Source organism: Myotis yumanensis, unplaced genomic scaffold (genome assembly GCF_028538775.1).
Source record: "Myotis yumanensis isolate MYYU_CA2020_CCGP unplaced genomic scaffold, mMyoYum1.0.hap1 SCAF_2, whole genome shotgun sequence".
NCBI classification, from domain to species: domain Eukaryota; kingdom Metazoa; phylum Chordata; class Mammalia; order Chiroptera; family Vespertilionidae; genus Myotis; species Myotis yumanensis.
In genome coordinates, this window is record NW_027223753.1 from 210,725,519 (window position 1) to 210,747,547 (window position 22,029).

Sequence of the window (22,029 nt, forward strand, 5' to 3'; positions counted from 1 at the left end):
TTAACAGTGAATTTTTGCATTTCTTATGGTTCTAGGAGCCTCATATACAGTATATAAATATATATCCTATCTTATAATAGACAAACATGGTAATTGACCATACCTTTGCTACGCCTCCCATTGGCTAATCAGCACGATATGCAAATTAACAGCCAACAAAGATGGCGGCTAATTTGCATACTGCAGGCAGGGACAACGCAGCCACCAGCACCAGGCACCATCCCGGGCCGCAGGCTGGCCCCAGAAGCCGCCCAGAAGCCAGTGATTGGGGGGAGATGGGGGTTCCCCTGCCCAGGCCTGACACCTCTGGTGGAGGCGTCAGGCCTGGGCAAGGGGCCAATCTGGCGATGGGAGGGTGATGGGGGTCGAGGCCTCTGGCCGAGGTGTCAGGCCTGGGTGAGGGTGGAGCCGGTGATTCGGGAGGAGATGGGGGTCCCCTGCCCAGGCCTAAAGCCTGGGCCAGAGGTGTCAGGCCTGGTGTGTGGGGGGGTTGGGGCTAAGCCGGCGATTGGTGTGAACTACAGAGGAAACACCTTTTCTGACCGCTCATTGGCTAAGCTCCCTGTATGCCACTGGTAATATTCTTAGTAACTTGGGTAATAAGAATCCAAAAAGGTGATCTAGGGTTTTTCCACCTCACTCCTGGAGAAAAAAAGGAAGGTCCACTGCTGGAGGGCTAAGAAATGTCATATCCTGCCTTAGCCGGTTTGGCTCAGTGGATAATGCCTCGGCCTGCCAACCGCAGGATCTGGGTTCAATTCTGACCAAGGGCATGTACCTAGGTTGCAGGCTCCTCCCTGGCCCGGGCCCAGGTCAGGGCTCATGCAGGAGGCAACCAATCAAAGTGTTCCTCTCACTTTGATGTTTCTCTCTGTCTTTCCCTTTCTCTTCCACATTCTCTAAAAATCAATGGAAACATATCCTCAGGTGAGGATAAAAAAAAGAAAGAAAGAAAGAAATGTCATATCCTATGAAAGACACATCTTGAAAATGCCTAAAGAAAGTTGTCATTTTTTCATGGTGAAGGGACTGGAGTCCATGTTGATGAAAACACCTTGGTGGCTGCAGTGACTGTCAGTGGCTGCAGCAGCGGGGTGATGGGGCTGGTGCCTTCCCCTGATCAGCCTGGTCACCTCCCTCAAAGGGAGGCCAGACTGCGGCTTAGGCCCGCTCCCCAAGGGGAGCAGGGAGCAAGCCTAAGCTGTCAGTAGGACATCCCCTGAGGGCTCACAGTATGTGAGAGGTGGCAGGCTGGGCTGAGGGACACCTACCCCCCAGTGTACGAATTTCATGCACCGGGCCCCTAGTTGTGATATATTTATGCATTTCAGTTCTCTATATATTTTGAAACTTTATTTGCTATTTTTTCATATCACTTCATATTATTGTTATTTTTAAAACAATTTCTTAGTGATTTCTTCCTCAGTACTTCAACTGTCCTTTCATTATTTTATTTTTCTCTTTATGGATGCCATGTTCTTTGGAATCTTGTTTAGACCAAGTTAATGGCCTTCTAGGCTTCCTTCATGTGAATAGGAGTTCACTTTTTGAATAATAAGAATTATATTTCACAGGGAAGGGAGGGGATCATGATTTTAGGTGGAGCATGGCCAAAAAAAGGCTGGGAACCACTGCTTTAGATTGTGGTAGTAGCTACATGACTTAACAATTGTCCAATTCACCAAATTACATACTTAAAATGGGTGGATTTTATTGGATGTAAATTATAACTCTATAAAGCTGGGGAAAAAGAAATTTGCACTACAAAAAACCTTAGCTTATAAAGACAAGGGAAAAATACAAGGGTGTTATGTAATTGTCATTCTAATAAAGTGAACATTGTACTTACGGGAAAAAAATTAAAGATCTTCTACATTACAAAAATAACATTTGTTACCTTAAAGCAAAAAATAAACCAACCCCATAAAACCAAAAAACCTTCTTTGCTTTACTTATCTGGCTATTAAAAGCAACTGTGAGCTGAATAATTGTTATTGATAAATGTTCACATTATGTAATCAGTTTTTAACCTTATTTGCTTTAATTCCATGTTAGTGGCATTTTCCACAAGGATGTATTATTTTCAGAATTGCCTTGTTACTTTTAACTTTTCACAAAATTGCCCGGGCGTCTTGTTCAAGAAGGCATGTTGTGACTAAAAATTTGAGTTTGCCGATGAGTTCAATGGAACCTTCCCGGTGAACCCTGATGTTATCAGGTGAGTAAACAGCCTGAGCCAATTCTGGCAAAAGAACAATCTCACGGTTTTTGTGATAAAAGTATCAGTGATTCAGCCCAGGTATTTTCTCAGGTTCTGTGTTTCGGCTTCCATCCAGAGAATCTTTCTTGCATAAATGTTTTTATAAGGCGAAATGTGTCAAATAGGCGTCTTTTCACATATGGTACTTTTGAATGCTTTGTCAAGTTCATATGCTGAAAATCATAGGCCTACTCAATTTTACTGCACTCTGATACTATATATATATAATATCCATCCAATTACCGTATACGCTCTACCAAAACCCACCCCACGGAGGGAGATATTCCAAGGAGCGATGTCGGAATGCCAGTCATCCTCAGACACTGTTGGGGCAGGCATCATGCTATTTATTCAGTTCCTCCCTTTCGTTGGCAGCTACCGATTTACATAGTCTTCCTGTTTGTGCTCTTGATTTCAATAATTGCCATAATTTGCCACAAGTTTCAAAAGAAGAAGTTTTTGGTTTTCTACTGTTAACTCGTTTGAACAAAATGCAACCAACATATGGAGGACGCCGTCACACACACACACACATCCAATACCACGGTGAGTAATTCAGACTGACTCATGAAGGACTTTCTAAAGGCTCCTTGCTTCTAAGATCCGACCGATGGTAAACCTCAAAGAAAGAAAGAAAGTCTGTCCTGCCCTGGTTAAGTACTTGTTTGTAATCTACATTAGCTTCATCCCAGAAATTGTGGAGTTCAGTTACTCTAACTCCGTCCATGTAAAAATACGTTTTGATATCTGCAGCTTTTATTCAATTAGAGATAGACTGCCATTGTGAAGGCTCATTTAGAAATTATGTGTTTCCTACAAGTAATTACAATCCTATTTCTCCTCCATACTTTATTTATTTTTAAATATATTTTTATTGATTTCAGAGAGAAAGGGATAGGAAGAGAGAGATAGAAACATCAATGATGAGAGAGAATCTTGATTGGCTGCCTCCTACACACCCCCTACTGGGGACCAAGCCCACAACCCAGGCATGTGCCCTTGGCTGGAATCGAGCCTGGGACCCTTCAGTCCGCAGGCTGACGCTCTATCTACTGAGCCAAACCAGCCAGGGCTCACCTCCACACTTCCTCATTTAATGACAGCACATTTCTATGATGATGTATGCGACATCATTTGTATTTGTATTATCACCACAAAAACAAATGATATTATCAATATGAAATATTTAACCGAATTTACGTTTTGCAGTTTAAAAACATGAAATGGCACATCTTCAACAGAATAAATGTTGAAAGCATTACTTTTATTTAGTGATTTGAATAAAAATTAAATAATTATTCGAATTAACTTAATTGGCTTTTCTACTTAAAGTGTCTGATAACACATTACACTGGCACCTTTCACCTGTCTGTGAAATTCATCTGCTCATGGAGCCAGCACTGCATCTTGTAAATGCACAAGAAAACCCTGAAAATGAATGAAATTCATTAGAGTTGTCATTTGAACTAAATAAAAAGTCATTCTTCACAGAGTGACCACCGAGCTCCGCTGTGTCCACTCTTTGTCTTCGGCAGTGAGGAAACCATCAGACTTTGCAGTAAATACCGGCTGACTGAGCAGATCCGCGTCTTCTGGTTTTCACACGACCACGGGCATCACTGACACATGGTGGGTGATGCACTTTGACAAACACTGTGTGTAAGTTAGGCATTCGTATCAACTTTCTTGAGAAGCAGAAATCCAATGACTTATCTCTTGTTATTTCACATGTACTTTATTTCCTTTAGTTCATTGTGGCCCAAAGCGTTGATTAGAAATGAAACGAACGCATTTCCAAATGATGACATACGCAGTTGCAGAGTTGGACCGTAAAGTACACAGTGACCCGAGGGGCAGAGATCCGCCAGCTCTCTGTAAGGGCCAGGGCGCGACTGTACCTCCATTTCCTGCACAGATGTCCGGGCACCCCACCTAGCATTTCTGGCTGCTTTCCTCTGACTCTGCCAGCTGGGGGCCTGGCAGCTTTCTGGTTCCGGCTCAAACTGGACAGCAGGAGCGGCAGCATCAAGTACCCCCACCCCACCCTACCCCCAAAACTGAAAGGGGCTCCCTGCCCGACCCAGTTGTGCCTGCATGTGTTCTGCTTTGTCAGGGCTCTTGGTGTTGTCCCCAAAAGGGAAGCTGATGGAGAAACGGTTCATGGCGGGTCCCTTTCCTGCTGCTCCCTCCAGGAGAGTCCATGGGGAACGCAGGAGCGCAAAGCGGAGGTCTACCCTGGAGATGCCAGTCCCAGGCAGTTCCCGCAGGTGAGGCTACCCTTCCCACCACCTTTCACCCAATGATGTCACCCCCAAGGCTTGTTGCGTCTCTATGACCTCATTAGGGGCTGGAAAATGGGGATTTATGATTCTATCACTCCTCTGACTTTTATCAGCTCAAATTCCCTAGAAGGAGGAACTGAGGCACTTCAACTAGGGCTATATTTCAACCCTGAAATGAAGCTCACCTGGAAAAAGTAAGATGATTACTTATTCCTTCCAATGGCTGTGCTTTGAGTAAGAGGTTGGTGTCCTGTGCATCATAGGTGTCCAATGAGGTGGGTTTGGGGAGGGGATCATTGGGAACTCAAGGGTTTATATGTTGAGTATCGTGGTCAATAGCACTTGCTTTCTTTTCGGAAACTCAGCTGACCCATCCTTGGCCAGTGATGCTCCTTCCTGGTGGCCCTCTGTCCTCCTGACATGGGCTGACAGGGCCCTTGCTTTCTGGCCCAACAAGATTCCGCGGGCTCATCTGGTACGGTTCTTGCTCTGGACCTGCAGTTGGCCATTCCGCCAGGAGCTCGCAGCAGCGTGTGGTGGATGAGGTTCTCCAGGCAGGGTGTGACCCCTCCGCTTGGACGCCAGATTCGTCAATTCACTTACCTGAGGCCACACGCTGGCTTGTGGGGAGCCAGTTTCCTGGCCCCATACATTCAGGGACCTTTCCCCCCTGCATGTGGTTCCCGTGGCTTCCGTGTGTGGGCCCTGTGGTGGCCCGTGGCAGCCTGGTGCTTGTGACGTCAGTGTGGGGCCGTGGAGAGGGCAACGGGGTGAGGGTGATACCCGCAGGCTTGTGCTTTGGTGGGGCCAGGCTCACCTGGAGGACATGACCACATGGCCGCATCTCCTCCTTGGCAAGGAAAGGGAAGACAGCCAGGAACAGGCTGCCCACCTTTGTTTTGTAAACGTGCTGTCCAGGGTCGGAGGCAACAGGAGACCACATTGGCTTTGCTGCTGGAGAGGGTTTTCTCCAGGGGACCTGCCGGTGCCCTTGTCAGCATCGCCTTCCGTCTGTGTCCCGGGCCCCGTGGGGCTGTGTGCTCCTCTCTTCTTGCACCTGGCAGACGCCCTGTTGCTGCTGGTGGCCTCCCGGCATAGAGAGGCACGGCCAGGCCCCAGTGGGAGAGAGAGGCAGGACTAGCACTAAGGCCCCGAATGACCGCACTCCTGGCGGGCGGCCCAGCCCAGGAGTCCCCGGGGGGCCTCGGAAATGGGGTCCCGCAGCAGCCACATCTTCATTCCCCTGGCTTTCTGGGGCGGCCGCCGGCACCTTCCCCCGCCTAGGCGTTCCCTGCCTTCTTAAAAAACGTCTGTGGGTGTCACAGCCAGCCCAGGACCAAGTACAGGACAAAGAAAGCTGAGCTCCATTCTCTGGCATTAACCCCTTCCTGCCCTCAGTTACCCAGACACTAATGGCCAATTAACCCCTCCCTGCCCCGCGGCAGACCCACAGGGATTTGGCACGAGAACCAAGGAGAGGTCTGTGTAGGGCCTGCGTTTCTTGCAGGTAGAGGCTCCATAAATCCAGGCTGTCATCACAGTAAAACCGGCCTTACAGCCAGGGCCTAATTGTCAGACCATCGGCAGCGTGAGGACAGCCCTCGGGCAGACAGGAGGTGCGTCCGGATCTTGGAGAGACAGCTGGCCGCCACCTGTGGGCATCTGCCCCGCCTTACCTGGACTTGGCATGCCCTTAAGGCTGGTCGTGGGTTCTGTGTTGGCCCAGCTGGTGCTCTGCTGGGCACATGTGTTCCCTTTAATCATGATTCCAGGCCCAGGTACCCACCAGGCCGCCTGCCTTCCCGTGGCCTCCCCCAGTTTGGGGTGGGGATTTGATTCGACATCTTCCCATCCCCCCAAAAAGATGGTCTTGAGGAGGAGGTGGGAGCGGCCCATCAGCTGAGTCAGATATTCACTCCTGGTCGCTAGGCATGTGCCCCCGGGCTCACAACAGCCAGAGGCTCAGCCTTTCCATACAGAGGTCAGATCAGCACTCCACCCAGGGAGAGGCTGGTTCTGTGGAAGGAAAGGGGCCACAGGCTGACCGGTTCAGCTCAGGAGGCCTGCGCGGCGCCCTTGCGAACTCGAAGACCCGAAGTGACCCCATGGGATGGTCTGGAATTAAGACTTTAATTAAAAGCAGTCTGTGGTGGGGAGTCATGTCCTGGGGCGGAATCTTCCCTGACAAAGGTCAGTCTTTACCTTATCAGACCCTGTCTGCTATCTTTTTGCATCTGCGATAACAAATCTTTGGAAAGTGAAAGTAATTTTCCTTTTTCTGGGCCCCTCAAAGCTCAGGCACTGCTCTGCTGAGACCACAAATCCCCTTTGTCACTGAGTTAATTGTTTGTAAACGTGTTGTTTGTGCCCACCTAAGTAAAAGAGGCATGTGTCTATCATTGTACTTTTTATCCAATCCCTGAGGCCTCCTCCCTTTGCTTTCTCCCGCCTCCCTAACTATCACCAGTGGATTTCATGTCACCTGCTTACGTCTCCTCTTTTGATTGTCATGTATAAAACAAGGTGCAAAACCGCCATTCTCCGGAGCACGGTCTCAATCCGCTGAGGTTCTGCTTCCCGGCAATTGTTGACAGTTTGGCTCAAATAAACTCACTACAGTTCTTCACGGGTTTGAATGTTTTTCAAGGTTGACAGTTCTTTTCATCAACGACAAAATGACTTTAAGGAAACTAGACCTGGGAACTGCCTGCTCTCATTTCAAGGCCAATTTCAATCCTGTTTTTGTCAAGAAAGAAAAAGGAACAAAGAAGGAAAGACAAAAAATTTCACTCACAGGTGATCCCCAGCTCCTGGCCTGGGGTGTTCTGGGACCACGGGGACAGCTGCCACGCCTCTTCCTCCTCTTCACCCTCGAGGTCCTGACCCCAGAGTCCCCACAGCCTCAGGGCTGGGGAGCAGACTGGCTCTGCTCCGCTCTTTCCTGGGTTCCCTCCCACCTCTTAGGAGGCTCTGAAAAAAGGGGTGTTGACCTTAAAATGTTGCCTTCTTTCCCTGTAACTCAATGATGTGTTCACTTTCTCCAAATTTCTTTGGGGGAGGGGTACTGGTTTCCTGGCTTACTGGGTTCCTATGGGACCTGACCCACAGGTGGCAAAAAACAGTTGCACACACACTAGGCACTAGCTGCTAGTGTGTGTGTGTGTGGGGGGGGGGGGGGGGGGGGGGGGGAATCATAAGATGCAACCCCATGACCCCTGAATTTACCATAGCTGGGGAGACAAGGAAGGCACACAGGAAAGGGTGTTGCTATACTTCATTGCTTCAGACACTTCACCATCATCCAGCAGCCAGTGGCACACAGTAGGTACTTTGCAGCTCTCACTGAATGAACACAAGCGTGCTGAGGAAGAAAAGCCAGAGTGGGGGTCCCAGGGCAGGCGTCCTGCCTGAATCCCCTCCAAGCCCTCAGCTCCCAGCACAGCCTCCCTCATGCCCCACAGGCTTGGACAGGCGTTTGCTGATGCTCAGAGAACTCCCCATGGATACAGGCCCAGGAGGCTTCCTGGAGGAAGTAGGGGGAAGCTTTTCTTTGGAGAATGTGTAGTGTTTCTGAGGGGAGTGTAATGGGCTGAATTGTATCCTCCAAAATTCATATGTTGAAGTCCTAACCCCCAGTTCCTCAGAATGTGACTGTGTTTGGAGATAGGGTCTTTAAAAAAGGTGATTATGTTAAAACTAGAGGCCCAGTGCACGAATTCGTGCAGGGGTGGGGTCTGGCTGGCCCGGCCCCAATCAGGGTGGATCTGCAAAGCACCTACTGTGTGCCACTGGCTGCTGGATGATGGTGAAGTGTCTGAAGCAATGAAGTATAGCAACACCCTTTCCTGTGTGCCTTCTCTGTCTCCCCAGTTATGGTAAATTCAGGGGTCATGGGGTTGCATCTGGGCCTGTTGGGAAGAGAAGATGGCGGGAGGTTGGCCGGCTGGCCCACCCTGATCGGGGCCCAATCAGGACTGGGCCAGCTGGGGGGAGGGGCCATGGGCGATTGGCAGTCGGGCCCCGCCCCCAAATGGGTGGGGGGTGCTGATCAGGGGCCAGCTACCTGGGGGTGGGGCCTTGGGTTGTTGATCCTGCCCTTGATTGGGGTGGGGCAGCCAATCTGGGATGGGGCTGGTGGGGGGGAGGGGGGGCTACAGGAGGTAGGCCAGCCAGCCCTGCCCCCTATTGGGGTGGAAGGGGCGATCAGGGGCAGAGCCAGCCGGGGGGAGGGGCTGCAGGAGGTTGGCTGGCCCACCCCGCCCCTGATTGGGCGGGTTCATTGGCCACAGTGGGAGTCATAGCGACCGGTCATTTGTTCATTATGGCATTACAGTCACTGGCTTTTTATATATATAGATGGGATCATACAGGTGGACTCTAATTTAATCCAACTGGTGTCCTTAGGAGAAGAGGAGATCAGGACACAGACACACAGAGGGACGGCCATGGGAGGACACAGGGAGAAGACAGCTGTCTACATGCCAAGGAGAGAGGCCTCGAAGGAACCAGCGCTGCCGACACCTGGGTCCTGGACTGCCAGCCCCAGAACTGTGAGAACTAAACTGTAGTTACAGCAGCGCAGCCTGCGGGACTTTGTTGCGCAGCCCAAGCTAATACAGGGAGGGCCCAGCCCCTGTCAGAGGACCTGCCAGGACGTCCGAGGGCCATGGTCAGTCTGGGAGGAGAGGTATCCTTCGGGGATCTTGGGAGCCTTGCTTTTCTTTCACTGACGCTTCATTGTCGTTGATTTGAGAAGTGCCCGGGAGTGACTGAAAGACGGTAGTGCAGGCCCAGCAGGTCCCGAGAGTCTCGGGGTGAGACCATCCCTCCGTGTGATCCTATGGCGTTGTGGGTGGTGGTGTCATCTGAAGGGGCTGACTTCCTCATGTCCATGCTCTTCAGATGGTGACCAATGTCCAAGGGGTGGCAGAAGGTCCTCCTGCTCCTGCATGTGTCAAGGACACGCTGGGAAGATGGGTGCTGAGCTTGGTCCCCAGAACCTCAGGCCGGGACCCTCGCCCGCCTGCAGGGTGGGCTGTTGTCCAGCCGAGCTCAATGCTCCCGCCCGCACCAGCCCCCTCAGCATCCACCGCTAAGCACAGGGAAGGTTCTGGATGGGGCTGGAGAGAACAGGTGTCCAAAAGCCCAAGGTTAGAGGGGCGCTGAGCGAACTCTCAGGGCTGAGACCTCAGTGGCTGCAGGTTCAGCCTGGGAGATGAGGCTGGTCAGCCCAGGCCGCTGGCCCTGAGGGCCCCCGGGAGTCCGTCAGAGGGGCCCTGCGTCCCGGCTCAGGGCCGTGGACCCACACCGGGCACTTGGCAGCATGAAGGCATTAATCCCCACACCTTCCCTGTGAAGTAGGTGCTATTATCTCCATTTCCAGGGCCCGACAAGACAAGGCAGGCTGGGTGCCCCATAAACCAGAGCACGGGGCCCCTGGCTCCGGCAGCCAGTGGGGTGGGTGTGGGGATCCATTGTGGGGAACAGCAGACGTGGTGACAGGAGCGCAGAGCCCCCCTCCCGCCCCCCGGCAGCTCCTCCCCCAGCTCCCCCTCCCTTCACGGCACCCTGAAGACTCCCATGTTCTTCCTGTGTGGCTGGGTTTGGGGGGGGCTACTTAGGGGATGTGGGGTGCTCCAGGCACCACTGATCAGGATTGGCGGGGTCTGGGGGTCTTCGAGCTGGGACTGGTGGGCCACCCAGCTGGCACTGCAGCTTCAGAGGCCATGCGGTGCCCCTCGCCTGGGCACTTCTTGTTGGAAAAAAGCCTGATGCCTTTGAAGATCCTGCCCCCCAGGAGAACGTGTTTTTCTGAAGCCGGAAGACGGCCTCACATGGTGCTGGCTTCGGGCTCTGTGGCCTGAGCTGGTGGCTCAGGGCCCGTCCCTGCTGGGCCGCTGGCCGCTGGGGGCTTTGGCGGACAATGTTCATTCCCCTCAGAAACACCTGCCTGGGATCCACTCCTTCCAGTCGTTCTGGGAACGTTAACGCGGGGATATGACCCCAGTAGCCTCGCTGGGGACCAGACTGGGACTAGGAGCGAGGATTCTGGGGTCGAGTTGAAATTCTGCCCCCAGCCAGTCACTTTGGCATCTGGGCCTTGGGTTCCCTGGAGGGACAATGGAGAGGGTACAACATGGTCTCAGGAGTCCCCCACCCCACCCCTTCTTCTGCTCAAAAACTACAATTCCAGCCCTTTTCTATTTTTGTTGGGGCTGCCTCCACCTCGTACCCCGACACTCAGGCCTCAGGGTCCAGATATTCTCAGTGGTTCTCACGCCCCTCACCTCGCTACAGCCACTCCTCACTTGAGGGGGAGAAATCAGGAGGAAAAAATCACACCTTATTTTTACTAACTTCTCAGTGAAATGTAGAGTTTCCTCCACTTTATTTGTAAACACGGATGACAGCGGCGTGAGCGGCGCCTGTGGCCACGGCCCCGCAGCAGCCACAGGTGTGTCCATGTCACAGCGCGCTGCCTCTTCTCGGAAGCACCGCCTCCTCTCACCCACTCGCGAGGTTACCGGCCCCGTGGGCTGGCCTTGCCGTCCACTGAGCTCAGACGCGCAGATGCCATGACATCCACCTTCTCGTTCCCATTCCGATAACCGTGAGCAAGCACCACTGGTTCCCTTTGGGACCCACCTTTGCTCCCTTTGGGCATTAGTCTGAGAATCACTCCTAATATGGAAAAGGTCAGGAACCCCCACTTTCCATCAATTCCATCTCCATCCCCCTCCCCGTGTCTCTTCTCCATGGGGCCACCCTCCTCTCTCCTCCAGTGTCTGCCTGGGCCCAGCTCTGGCCAGACCCTACTTTTTACCAAAAACGCGTTAACCCCTGAGCCTGGAGATCAAGGCCGTCTGTGAGCTGCCCCACCCCTCACACAGCTCACCCCCAATCTGACTTACCTGGAACCTGTCCCTGGAAGGCAGGGTTCCTATGGAAGGCGTCTGGTGAATGCTTAGGAATCACATTCAAAACCAGGAGGGAGGACCTGGGAGGCCAGTCCCCCGCTTCCCACACAGGAACCCCTCTGTGCCTCGGAGCCCTGGTTCCTGGCTCACAGGTGGTGCAGAGGTGAGCTCATCCTGGGAGCTCCCCCAGGGAGAATGGAGCCGGCCGGTGTTATTATAATCTTATCAGATCCGCTCCATGGGGTGCTGGAAGGAGCCCCAACCCATGCCTCCCCTCCCCTCCCCACAGGAGCAGGTGGAGGGGGAGCTGAGAGGGCTCAGTCCTCCGACTCCCAGGGACAGTCCAGCAGGAAGGGACGCCCCCTCCGGGTCCTGTGGGAGGTGGGCTTCCTGTCCATGGTCTCCTCCGCTGGCTTGTTGCTGCTTCCTGGCATCTGGGGTGACACAGGTGGGCACCGGTGTCCAAGGGCGTCCACCTGGTGAGGCCGTGCAGCATGGGGAGGCGAGCTAAGCTTGGGGGTCCATAGATCTCCTCTCCCAGCGCAGGATGGCGGTGCTGTGGCCCGATGGGGTTACAAGTGCAGTGAACATGGAAGGGCCCCATTCCCCCCACCCCGCCCTCCCCCGCCGGGCCTGGCTCGTGTAGCGCTTAGTGTGGAGGCCGTCCTTTCCACACGGATGGACGGGTGACGAGGACCGGACGGCCAGCTGAGGCCTCCTGGGTGCCTCCGCAGCGGGCGGCCTGCTTGGGCTGGTGCTGTGGCCGTGGGGTAATCAGCCCTTCTTCTCGTGGGAATGAGCCCGCCTGGGAAGTGCCCTCTCCCCTGGGTCACCAGTGGTGTTTGTAAACTCTCCCCTTCCCCCGAGGGAGTTGGGGCTGTACTCATGGACAAGGGCAGGCTTGCTGCTGGAGCAGCCTGGGCGCCCCGGGGTGGCCACCCTGCAACCTCTGGCTGCATGTCAATCCCCAGCAGGCCCGAAGCAGGTGTTCCTCTGATGCTAGCACACCTGCCTGGAAGCAGGCGCCTGGCCCAGCTCCTGCATTGCCCGGACCAAGGAAAGCAGGGAGCAGGCTTTCTGTAGGCTGATAAGGATTCTGGGGGCTCTTACTCAAAAGAGGGGGAAACCCTGGGGCAAGGCTGCCTCATGCGATGCTGCCCCCCTCTTTCTACCCCTCTCCCCACCTCTAGACCCCCCCTCCCTCCCCAGTGCAGAGCTCCTGCTCCCAACAGTCCTGTTGCTTTGGGCAAGAAGTCACAGACAGCCCTTTCTGGGGACTTTTGAAAGAGCATTGAAGCCAGAGGCCTTTGCGCGGAGGAGCACAACCCTCTCTTTCTTTAGAGCAACCTGTGAAGATGCTGAATAGAGGGCCTGGGTCCCCGGCCCGCTGCCCACTGCTCATCCGCCTCGTTCACCCGTGAGGAGAAGAGACCCAGGCTGGCGAGATGATGCGAGGCAGTTCCCTATCGCGTCCAGTGCCTGCACAGATTCCAAAGGAGCCCCTTAATCCTGTAACTGGGGTGGGCACAGCCCATTTTGTACATAAAGTTTTATTGGAACCCAGCACACCCACCTGTGCATGTTGTCTGTGACCGCTTGCTCCCAGCAGTGGGGGCTGTGGCAGAGTTGAGTTGTGCTGGAGTTCCCGCAAAGATGAATATATTTACTGTCTGCCTGGCTGGTTCCAAGTTCATTTGCTGACCTGGCCGAAAGCAGACAACAAAGGGCTGGCAGGGGGTCCAGTAAGGAGAGGGCTTGGCCTGGGGTGGGCGGGGCTCACCTTGACCCAGACAGACACGGGTCTTAGGCGCAATGTCACAGGTTGGCTTCAAACATCTTTTGTCTGGGCTGTTAGTTGACTGCACATTGTGAGCCTGTGGGGCCCACGCCAGGCCCAGCACTTCCCTCTGATGAAGTCATTGTCGCTGACGGTCAGGACAGGGGCCACAGGGCCCTTCTGCTGGAGGAGAGAGAGTTACAGAGCAAGAGAGAGTTCAGGCCGCTCGTCACGCCCTGATGGAACACATGCCGCCCGCCGCCGAGGTATTTCTGACTCGTGGCAGCCTCCAGGTGAAGCAGTTAGGCCGTGGGTGAGGTGCAAGCTGCCGGGAGGTGGCCGCAAGCGTTTTACCTACGTTCTCCGCGTCCTTGCTGGACAGACCGGCCCGCATTGACCCCACCTCCCGGAGTGTGGCTGCCCTTGGAGTGGGGCCTTCCCACCGGCACCACGGTTTCCAGTAGTGACCCCTGAGTTGGCCGCTGCAGATTTCAGGGAAGACGCATCAGTCTCTTTAATTAAGAGTAACAAAGTCTTCACCTTGAGCTGGAGGAGCGGGCAGGAGGACTTGGGTGTCAGCGGGCGGCACCCCGTTAGTCACACGCACACCCACCCCGTGTGTTTGTCCATCTGCAGAAGGAAGCACCGTTGTTCACTCTGTCGTGCTCTTTCCCACGAGTGGGGCTGGCGGGGGTGCTGCCCACTGCTTCTGCAGGAGACGCTGATGCGGGAATAACACGTCTTGAAGGCATGAGGCGGGGAACGCGCTCTTCCCGGGTAATAAGCCCGGTGTCCCTGCAGGGTCCGGCTGCTTTCTCTGTGTGGACACTGCCCCTTACCTTCCGCAGTCGTGGCTTCAGGCCAAGGCCGGGGTCCTCCCGGCCTGTCTCTCTCCCTCTCAGTGTGAGCCAGGGACAGCCCCCCACCCCCTACCCCGACCCAGGAGCCCTTTCACGCCCCAGCCTGGCTGAGGGCAGGCGAGCAAGGGGCCTGCATTTGGACCAGCACCTTCTCCAGGTGGAGCTCCTGGTCCCGGCCCCCATCCCGAGGAGACACCTCGCGTGTGAGTGCTTTGCGGCCCCTGGATACACCTGGCTCCTGACGAAGGCCAGTGGTCCTCGCTAGGGAGCAGCGACAGAACAGCTCAAGGGCGGGGACACGTCTCACAAGGCTGCCTTGGAAACGGAGTGACATGTCTGAGGTGTCCGGGCGGCAGCGGAGAGACGGGGGCACAGAATAGCTGGTGACAGGGCTGGAGGGCTGGCAGCCACAGAACATCCAGGCAGCTGCTGCTTCCTTCTGATAATCTCACTTCAGGGACAAGCTCTCCCCTCTCCCTCTGGGCCTTCCTCTCCTCGGGCACTCCCCATGCCTCGGATGCGGGTCCTGTTTGTATGGACATCCCCTAATTCTGAAGCTACTTTGTCAAAAAGTCCAATTCTGGTCCCGATGGGCAGATGAGGAGATTGGGGGTGAATCCTGCCTGTGGACCGGAGACTGGTATTGGCGGATCCCAACCCAGGTCTGCAGGATGCCTGCCTCCCTGACCACTACATGCCCCCTGCCTGCACAGACCTGGCCCTGGGGCAGCTGCTCATTCAGGCAAGAAGCTGGGCGGGTGAGGGGGGGGGCGGGGGGGGGCTGTGGGGGGGCGGGGAAGAGACCGGAGAGGAGGGATCCCATCAGATTTCAGGAAATGGATGAAGGAGGTCACGTCCCTGAGAAGCTCCTCTGTTGAGTGCCTGGGCCCCGGCCAACATTCCAGGCCCGTATCAGGCTCCTGATAAGGAGATACTTTAGGTCCCTCTTTGTGCTCCGGCTGTTCTCCCTGGAGGAGGGGAGAGTTTAAAAGAAGACACGGTTGGAATCACCTTTTCCTTGGGGCTTTGGTGGCGGCCACAAGGTGCAGGCGAGGTTTCGCTGTGAGTCATGAGACTGAGGGGGAATAACAGACTGTCCCCAGTTCTGTGCAGCTGGGCAGAGCCTGTTCGGCGACAGGGCCGGGGACCCTGAGAGCTGGACGGTCCGTCCTCTGCCCCTGGAAGTGAGACTACAGGTGGGGTACCCCACCGGGCAGCAGTGAGGACCCTGGCACAGGGGACTGGAAGGCGGCTGGCCTGGGTGGGGGAGCTCCATCTTCCTCCCGGCCCGCTGGGTAGAAACGGAGGGGTCGTGCACGGGTGAAATGTTGTCGGATATCAAGACATATGGTCACTTGAAAGACTGGACGTGGGCAGATACAGCTTCCAAAGGAAAACTGACCATCTCAGGTCTATTAATCAGCAACTTAAAGTAAAAACTGGGAGTTGAAGGCCAATGTGACTTTTATAGAGTCATCTCCTGGGTGACAGACCCTGCGGACCCAGCCTGTGACCTGACGGTGAGAGCATGTTGACTGGAGCTGAGGAGCAGTAGCACCGGCCAGACTGGCCCCCTGGGTGGGGACAGCCCATTCTGTGCCCTGGGTCCCATTCTGACCCCAGCAGATGGGGTGGGAGGCTGCTGGTGGGGAGCAAGGCCCAAAGTAAAGAGAGGCTACAGCAGGTCTAGGCCACTGTGTAAGCAACCCTGTGGCTTGGGCCATGTGACATGGCAGATCCCTTGTCACTAGAGGCGTCTGAGGTAGAGAAAGGTGTCAGGTGAGACTCCAGCAAGACCCCACAGGTGATTCACAGGGAAGACCCCCAGACCGAGAGCTAGGTCATCCCAGCATCCCAGAGAACTGCTCAGCTTTCAAAGGCAGCCCTGTGGAAAAGTGTCCCTGGGTGTGCTGCTGGGCCTTGGGAAAAGCAGAACATCTGTGCACAGGTCCATGGGCCATAGCCATAGGATGGAGTAGCCATAGGATGGAGTAGCCATAAGATGGAGTAGCCATAGGGCAGAGTAGCCATAGGGCAGAGTAGCCATAGGATGGAGTAGCCATAGGGTAGAGTAGCCATAGGATGGAGTAGCCATAGAATAGAGTAGCCATAGGATGGAGCAGCCATAGGATGGAGCAGCCATGGTATGGAGTAGCCATAGGATGGAGTAGCCATAGAATAGAGTAGCCATAGGATGGAGTAGCCATAGGATGGAGTAGCCATAGAATAAAGTAGCCATAGGATGGAGCAGCCATAGGATGGAGTAGCCATGGGATGGAGTAGCCATGGGATGGAGAAGCCATAGGTTGGAGCAGCCATAGGATGCAATAACCGTAGGATGGAGTAGCCATAGGATGGAGTAGCCATGGGATGGAGTAGCCATGGAATGGAGTAGCCATGAGATGGAGTAGCCATAGGATGGAGCAGCCATAGGGCAGAGTAGCCATGGGATGGAGTAGCCATAGGATGGAGCAGCCATACGATGGAGTAGCCATAGGATGGAGTAGCCATAGGATGGAGTAGCCATGGGATGGAGCAGCCATGGGATAGAGTAGCCATAGGATGGAGTAGCCATAGGATGATCTAGGCATAGGATGATCTAGCCATCAATGGGCTATTATTCAGCCATAGAAAGGACTGATGCTCTGACACTTGCTACAGCATGGGTGAATCTTGAGAATGTCATGCTCAGTGAAAGAAACCAGCCACAAAAGGCCACATACTGTACAATCCATTTACGTGGAATGTACAAACTGTAGAAATCCATATAGACAGGAAGTAGATTACTGGTTGCCTAGGCCCGCTGGGGGAGGTTGGGGGTGCAGAGTTTCTTTTCTAGGTGATGAGAATGTTTTAAAATTGCAGTGATGGTTCCATAACTATGAATAAATTAAAAACCATTGATTGTATATTTTAAGTGGGTAATTGTATGACATGTGAATTATATCTCAACTAGAGGCCTGGTGCATGGATTTGTACACTGGTGGGGTCCCTTGGCGTGGCGTGCAGGGATCGGGCTGAAACTGGCATCCAATATCCCCCGAGGGATGTAGTAGTGTGTGAAGAGGCAGGTGGCCAGGAAGGAGCTGCTCCTGCTCATCCTGGCCCCGCTCACCCCGGTCAGCTGAGCGGTGCTCTCACTGTGGGAGCACACTGACAACCAGCGGGCAGCTCCTGCATTGAGCGTCTTCCCCCTGGAGGTCAGTGCACATCATAGCGACCAGTCGACTGGTCGTTCGGTTGTTTGGTCATTAGGTCGTTCAATTGCTTAGGCTTTTATATATATAGATACAGATAGATATAGATATAGATATAGATATAGATATAGATATAGATATAGATATAGACATAGACATAGACATAGACATAGACATAGATATAGATAGATATAGATATAGATATAGACATAGACATAGACATAGACATAGATAGATATAGATATAGATATAGATATAGATATAGATATAGGTATAGGTATAGGTATAGATATAGACATAGACATAGACATAGACACAGACACAGATAGATATAGATATAGATATAGATATAGATATAGATAATATTATTTTAAAAATATTGTATAATAAAAATAATGAAAAAAAGAAACAAATAAGAAAAACAAAACCTCCACACTAACGTGCTAATAGATGCCGAGGACGCCCCAGGACTGGGAGACAGGCCTGAGGTCACCTCCAGCGAGTCTCTGGGGCACAGCTGGGTCTTGTGCAGTGTCCGGCTCTGACCCTTCGTGGATCCAGCTGACTCTGCTCTGCCTCAGGCCTGAGATCTAGAAGAACTGGATTCCAGCCCTGGCTCTGCTGCTGGCTGTGTGGTCTTGAGTGAATTATTGCACCTCTCTGGTTTGTCTTCTCTTTCTTCACCTGCAAATTACAGACAGCACCCTGGGTCTAAGAGCATCAGACTTGATTATAAGGTTTTTAGCCTTTTATAAATTGTGCTTTGTCTGTGACTCTGTTAGGGAATAATGAGAAAGTGTTTTGAATATTTCATTTCTCTTTCTTTTTAGAATTATCGTTTTATTAGTTAACTAGAAGCCCATTGCACAAAGATTCGTGCAATAGGCCTTCTTTTCCATGGCTGCTGGCACCGGTTTTCCTCTGGCACTCGGGACCCAGGCCTTTGGTCTGGACACAGCAGAGAAACCAAGCCTCTTCAGTCTTCACTCCACGCCTGCATATGCAAATGAACCACCATCTTTGTTGGGTTAATTTGCATAGTCACTCTGATTGGCTGGTGGGCATAGTGGAGTGACACCAATTTGCATGTTTCTCTTTTATTAGTGTAGATAAGTTATTTACCAGTTCCTGTTCATCAAATTTCAAGGCCAGCATTGAGGAAGTGAGCAGCAGGCATCAGGGGGAGATCTTCTCTGAGACCCCCAGCTCCAGAAGATGCCCCAGGGAGAGGTTGCCCAGGCCTCTGGCCAGAGCCCCAGGCTAGGGGAGGGGTCCCCAGGATGAAGCCATGCTTGATGGATCCCTGAACTCCTCACTTCCCTCTGCCTCCACTCCCTGGCTGACCCAGAGACCACTCACAGATTTGCTGTGGTTGTTTTGTATTTTGAGATCAACATGGAATAACCATGTTTACCCCTTGTGGGACTTCAGAAACATGTCCAGGGCCATCTCAGAAGACAGGAAAGTGGTTTCTCCTTTGCTTTTTGCAAAGCAGGGTGCAACTCCCTGCCCTTTCCTGGGACTCGTAGGAAGGATGCAGGGATGAAGACAGGCGCCCTCCACGTGTTCCCAATCTGTCTCCCTACCCGCTCAATCGTTCTTCTGTTTCCTCCTTCTCCTACTCCAGGGCTTTCTTCTGAAGACAAACCTCAACCTTGCAGAGTTAATGACAAAATCGATGTGTGGGAGCCTGGCTAAAGGGGGTGGCAGGCAGGACCACCTGCAGAATTTGCAGAGCTGATGCAGGATGAAAATACAGTGTTCCTTGTTCAGAAAGCATTAAGGAAGTCACGAGCTTGCTAGCAGAGCTTAACCTGTGTTTGTGCCCTTCCAAGCCTGGGGCCTTGGGTGTGCACCCTCTAGTGGCCGGTCGTAGGAGTTGTCAGCCTGAGGAACGGACAAGGGTGGAACCGAGGGAGACCTGTGTTGGTGTTTTGCGTGTCCCATGGAGATGCGTGTTTTCGCAGCTAAGCAACACCAAGGGGAGGTGCTGCACCTGTCCAAACCCCTGCCCGTCCACGCTCACCCCATGGAGGAGGCAGGCACATATTGACCTAAAAATGAAAGTGTGTTTCCAATTGAGAGGCAAAGGCATTGACTTGAGATCAATAAGAAGAGCTATTTGGAGAGCAGTGATTCAGGCAGAAGCCAAATAGTGTTCCGACGCGGAGGCAAAGGCCAGGGGTATTGATGAGAAAGGGGAGGGGGACTGTTACATCCATAGAAGGCAGGCCTTGCCGTTGGTGCAGATAAGCTAATATAGTGACATCAATTCTAAATGACGTTTTTAATTTTCAGTGTTGTCGTCACCGGTCCAGGAGTCATCACATCTGCTTTCTTGTTATCTTTGCAAGCAGTTCTTTGGGGCACAGTGTTTAGCCCAACCACAGGTTACTCTGCCCAGAGGAATGGGCCTCAGATGTGCCAGGCAGTTCCTCTGGCAGGGCAGCGCCTGCTCCATTTTAAAGTGGCTCTGCTTACATGATGGTTCACACACCGGGGAGGCGCCCGGACCCAGCTCCTCACGGGGAGTTAGCATGGGGGCTGGCCACGGGGAGCAGTCAAAATCCAACTGATGAGGTTTCATTGTAAGCCTTTCCTGCTTGGTCTCGATGTGATAAACAGGTTGCAGAAAACACAGTAAAAAGGGATGTTTGTCGCTCACAGGGCAGCACTGAGGTGTGGGGCGAGGAGACAGAGGGTCCAGATGTTCCATGAAGTGAAGCCCGGTCCTGGCGAAGCTACAGAGTGAGCTTCATCGCTGACCACTGCCAGCCGCTCTCACTCCCCTCTCTCTCCATCCACAGGGGCATCCGGAGCTGGGAGGAAAGTGGCGCCATCGCATGTCACTACACCGAGACTGGGTAACTCACCGAAGGTCAACGGATACTAAACGGTGTGTCAGGAGATGTTTGCCAGACTTTCGGAGCCTCATGAGACAGTCTCCCAACCCGCAGGCGTGGCTTCTGAGGACGAGGCGCCGGAGCTCAGGGAAGGACCACCCGGGACAGCTCTTCCTGGGCCTCTGCACCTCCCGAGATCAGGAGCTGGAACGTCCTTTCCGGGGTAAAGATAACAGGTTAGGAAAGCTCAGCAAGGCTTCCCGATAAGTGAGCACCTAGGGCGTCTTCCACTGAGCTATTTCTTTCTTCACACGTTAAATTCTTAGAATTTGGGGACTGTCTCCATTTGTACCCAAAGAAAAGACAGCGACAAATAGAATTTCTGCCTTGCTTGTCGCCCCGAGCGTGACTCACAGAAACCAGCCGTCAGAGGAGGCAGAAGCGGGAATACTGTGTTCTGCCTGATGTGATCTGAGCGCTCTGATGGTCACGAGGAGGTGAATCCAGAGGCTGACTGTGCGCTGGGGCTTCCCCGGGAGGCGGGAGGCTCAACCTTACTCAAAACCTGCGGTGGAGCTGAGGCGGGCCCTGGAGGCCTGCACTTGGCAGTTTTCTCCGGCTCTTCCTCCCGCCCCACGGCCCCATCCGATGGTGTCTCCCCTACCTCTTTAGAACCTCTGCTGAAAAGACAGATTCAGTGAGGGTCTGTATCTTCCTGTTACCCCCAGTGCTAGTGCCCATCCCAGCGAGGGGTGCCCCCAGAAAGCAGCCCCCAACCCTGAGCCTGGCCTTGCCCAGAGCAGGGCAAAGACCTCACTGCTCGGAGCTGTGGGCACCGAAGGGCCAGGCTGTTTCACCTGCAGTCGGTAGTTAGCTGCTTTGGACTCAATGAGCATTGTGCACAGAAAGTGGGTAAAACCACGCATGCTCAGGCTCGGCATCTGTAGTTCGTTCCCCCAGCCTCGGCATGTCTGGCTGGAAGACGAATGATTCCTTTGGGCCAGGCATGGTTTTCCCGGCCACAGATCTGGAGAGTGAGGTCATCGGTGAGCTGCTTACTGGACTCAGGACCTGGGGTCTGGGTGTCTGACCTGCATCTGCTCCCGACTCATCACCCTCCGGCCGTGTGACCTTAGCTGCACTTAGCTTATCCAGCCTGCATTTCTCCTCTGTACCTGGCGACAGCGACAGCCGGTCTCCAGCAGCCAGTTCTCAGCCACATCTGGCGCGGTGGGTGGTTTTCTCCTGGTCGCTCAGGGTGGAGCCTGGCCTCACTCACAGCTCTGCACGAGGACCACCTATGACAGGACGCCCTGGAGACACCAGCAACCCGCGGGCATGTGCCTTTTGTTCTGGTCTTTATTGAATGGGGTGTTTGACAACTCTAGCCTCATATTAACCGGTGGAAAACTGATGGTGATGCAAATGATCCTATCTGGTGGCAACAAATAGGATTCTGTCCCGCAGAGATGGTAATGGATTATCAACCACAGACCCCCAGCAGGGACTGTGTAGTGCACTGGGGAGCCCTGTGCAATGTGGCCACGCACCTTCTCTCAGACACTGTGGTCTTTCATTGCTTCTATGGTTTGGGAACCACTTGACCATCCTGCTGGTTTCCTTATGATTGAGATCAATAAATCGTTGACAGCCCTAGCTGGTTTGGCTCAGTGTATAGAGTGCTGGCTGGCGGACTAAAGGGTCCCAAGTTCAATTACAGTCAAGGGCACATGCCTGGGTTGCGGGCTTGATCCCCAGTAGGGGGCATGCAGGAGGCAGCTGGTCAATGATTCTCATCACTGGTGTCTCTCTCTCTCTCTCTCTCTCCCTTCCTCTCTGAAATCAATAAAAATATATTAAAAAAAATAAACTGCTGACTCTGCACAAGACTCA